This window comes from Habropoda laboriosa, unplaced genomic scaffold (assembly GCF_001263275.1).
Source record: "Habropoda laboriosa isolate 0110345459 unplaced genomic scaffold, ASM126327v1 scaffold385, whole genome shotgun sequence".
Taxonomy (NCBI): domain Eukaryota; kingdom Metazoa; phylum Arthropoda; class Insecta; order Hymenoptera; family Apidae; genus Habropoda; species Habropoda laboriosa.
In genome coordinates, this window is record NW_017100556.1 from 560,955 (window position 1) to 564,809 (window position 3,855).

The 3,855-nt window shown below is 45.4% G+C and overlaps 1 long non-coding RNA gene across 2 annotated transcripts; it reads right to left on the reverse strand.

Annotated features, from left to right (window-relative positions):
• Positions 1-687: 687 nt before the first annotated feature.
• On the reverse strand, positions 688-2,394 carry LOC108576610. Of its 2 annotated transcripts, none has more exons than XR_001891442.1 (2): positions 2,366-2,394; positions 688-769 (listed from the first exon to the last, which is right to left on the reverse strand). It is a non-coding gene; the product is annotated as an uncharacterized LOC108576610 (long non-coding RNA). The 2 variants fall into 2 exon arrangements; XR_001891443.1 differs by lacking the exon at positions 2,366-2,394 and adding an exon at positions 2,066-2,144.
• Between the last annotated feature and the right edge of the window lie 1,461 nt (positions 2,395-3,855).

Below are 3,855 nucleotides of genomic sequence, written 5' to 3' on the forward strand. Positions count from 1 at the left end.
CCGGCACTCACACCGACGATCACCGCCGCGCGTGCGACACACAACGCGATAAACGTTCAGAGACGCACACCACGATCAGCAGCCCCGTATACACTGCGGCGATCTGTTGTGTTGTTGTTGTTGTTGTTGTTGGCCGGCGGTGATGTTGCCGCTTCTCGAACTTTTCTCTCCACCCGTCCTGTTCAACCGCCACTCCTTCTCCTTCTCCTCCTCCTCTTCCACCAGCGCGCCACCTCTTCCTCCTTTTCTCGTCCGTCCGCGCGCCTCGCTGGCTGCGTTTGCTTAGGTGCACGTAACACACACGCGCGCGCGAGACTAGCCCGATTTCAAACGCGCACTAGATTCGCGGACGGCAAATCGATGGCCAGACCTCTCCAACCGCGATACGCATCAAGAACCGTCTTTTTTTCTCCCTGTGTTTCTCTACCCGATATATACTCTGTCGGCTGGCTGTTTCGCGGTATCCGTTTACCTCTCGTAGCCTGTTTTCACTGTTCGACGACGTTCGGTCTATCTCGTTCGCGTCCGTGTCTCTATCTTACTTCGAGTTCCACTTGCCCTTCTGCTTACACGCCAGTTTACCTTTCCCCTGTTCTATACGTTTCTTTGTCCCTCTTTTGCTCGACGACGTTTCTCTTTACTTCGTAGCTAGTTACTCTCCTTTCCCTCTCGCTCTATCTATCTATCTTTCTCGATTTATTTCTCGCTCTTTTTCTGCCTGACTTCCCGTCGGTTCTCTTCTTTCTTCACCTTCGTTTCACAACATTCACTACGATCACAGCAAAACACGTGAGGAAAAGAAAATCAACGATAGGGCCGGTAGGAATATATACGAGGCAAGAGAATACGACGCACCGCTGCTCCACACTTCCTTACACGGAGTCGCGTGCGAGCGAACCGAGAGCGTGTTCGCGATACACGACAGAGGACAGAGACAGAACAAACAGCGCGCGCGAGCGAGCAAGCGAGCGCGAACGGTACAATTGGAAAGAGGCACACTATAGTACAGTCACTAGGCGAGTCGAAAGGGTCGAGATTACGCGTGTCGCCGGTAATTTATCATGGACGCGGGCGAGCGAACCGACGAACGAATGCGAAAGAACCTGACCTGGATCAGCGGCCGGTTCGACTTGTGTGCGCCCGACAAACTATTATTTTTGGTCAGGACACGAGTATCGGTGTATCGTGTACAGCGTACATGTGCATGCGACCACTTTACGTGCCGGCTACTTGTTTTGTGCAGCGACCTTGAACGCATAGATCTTACAGGGAGCCGTACACCGAGTCGCTTAGAGAATGGATTTAGATGTTACGATATTTCGAACGTTTACGCAAAGTATATCGTGTTTACCGAAATGTGAGATCGAAAGAATTACTCGAAAATGACGAATTTTTTTCTTTTCTTGCCACGATCGGACAAATGTGAAATTTGGAATTTTCAGAAAAAAAATGTTCGGCTTAAACGAACCGATCACCCTTTTTTCTCGATCCACACACGTAACTCGGTCAACTTCACGCGAGGTCAACGATTCCCATCAAACTCACGCAATATGCAGTTCGCGGTAGCAGACGGACGCACGCATGCACGCACACACGCGAAGCGATGTGGAGTGGTGTGCCAATAAAACCGCAATTTACTCGTCAGAGAAAATGTACGTTGTCACGCACAAAACACACGGCAAATCTTCTAGAAACTCGCATGGTACGCGCCCGATCACGGTAATGCTCGTACTGGTTTTCCGTTCACGATGAGCACACAGAAAGGCGCTCCCTTGATTCCGTTCCCGACTGGATTGCAAGCAACTTTTAGTACACATGCACATTACACCGCACAACACGCATATGCACACGCGCGTAACGCGAGTGAAAATACGTGTATACGTGATTGGTAACGAGTGTAGTTCCCATACGAGAGAGAAACAACGGCAACACGATGGTGCATGCACACGTTCACTCTGCGTTGAGAACGTTGCGCGAATACAGCGCGAGTAGAAGTAATACGCAGTACGCGGAGCAACCTTAAGGATCACGAGACCGTATACCGCGTATCTGACAATGCACTTACGCTCGTTTATGACAACGGTCTAACGTGGATGTGGTACCTCTTAGCTGTATACATGCACCAGTAAACGCGTGCGTACGTATGACGCCGAGGATCGAGTGTATTTCGACCCTATCGTCCACCTAGTGACATTTGGCACGCCGGATACGTTCGCTCACACACGAAAGTAGGCGCAGCTGAGCGACGACGTAAAGAAAGACGGTCACTGTGGATCGGCACTGCCTAACACTACTTCTTCACAGGTTTTCGCGGGTACCAGAGTGGGGGGCTAGTCAGGACAAAGAAAAGGAGGCTCGAACTGACCGACGACGACGAGCCCACGAGCCCCCGACGACGACGACGACGACTACGACAAGCCGACGAGCGAGCGACAGCCTGATACCTCCGCACTTCGCGAGCACTCTCACGCATTTATCGATGTCAAACGTCTCTGCACCGTAGAAGCACCAGGCGTCGTTTCTTACGGCGACACTGATTGGCCGAGCGGTGCGCGAGTGCACTGCCTCGCCCAATCAACGTATACAATACGGCGCTGCCGTACGAGCCGCCACCAGCACCGGTGGTGTCACGTGAATCTCATGCCCGAAAACAAAACAAACAGCTGGCTGTATTCCTTGCCTCGCTCTCCTGCACGCTATCGTGCGTGTGCTTTTGATGCACGATATTCCTGAAGTGGCTAGCCCCTTTTCATATACGATGTACGAAAATCGAGAAACTACATGCTTTAAGTAAAATATTATGTTACCGATCCTATCGAGAATCAGCTTAGAACGATACAATCAATTTTTAAATCGTTTAAAACATGTTTATACCCTCTTTTTTGGTATATACTAGTTTCTTCGGGAAGAAAAATAGCTTGTACGTTGTTATTCGCGTTAAATTGAATATATCAAATTTAAAATATCTCTCGATATTTTCTTATAACAAGAATTTTAAGGAAAGTGCATTTGAAAATTCATATAATCGCGCCATCTCCTGTATCCTACTTACCGTCACACATACTTTTTCAAATTGGTACTTCTGGATCTATCGATATTTACACGGCGTCTGGTATCGTGTTCAAATGTAACGGATCTTTATTGCGATTGAAGGAAAGTTCGATAATTTTTCTACGTTGTGATTGTGAATAACATGTGTCTGAAAAGGGAAAATTAGTGAAATCTACAGGTCTCTGCGATTTTCGTTAAAGGTTAGAAGGATTTCTTCGAAGATACTGTTTGCATATAAAGTTGGTAACCAATTGGTAAGTTACATGAAATTTATAATTTTTGCGTCGTTTGTATTTGATTTTAACAATCAAGTATAACAATCGAAGGAATGCATACACATATTCGCGTATGTATGCATTCTAATAATTTTTGTCGTTTAACGTATCATTATTTACGACTGCAATTACTACATGCATTTGTCATATCCGTGACAGAAAAATTTGCACTTGTATGATGTATTCTATATTACGAGGTAATTTCATGTAATTTATTTGAAATCGATATAATCGCATCATAATTATGATACGAATACAAATGAACATAACTAATGCAGTAATTATGAAGAAATTTTACCAAGTCTTGAAATAATAAGTATACTTATACGCATAGGGTTATAATTAGTTCAAACAATGGAAACGAACGAAAATGACAGGTTTTGTTGATTTGTGTTCTATTTTCAATGAATCGATGTTTATTCTAATAAATTATCGACCGAGTAAAACAACGTTATTAAAAATCCTAAAATTACAACAATTTTGTTGTAAATATAATTAATATTTACTGTTTTATTAAATCACCATAGTT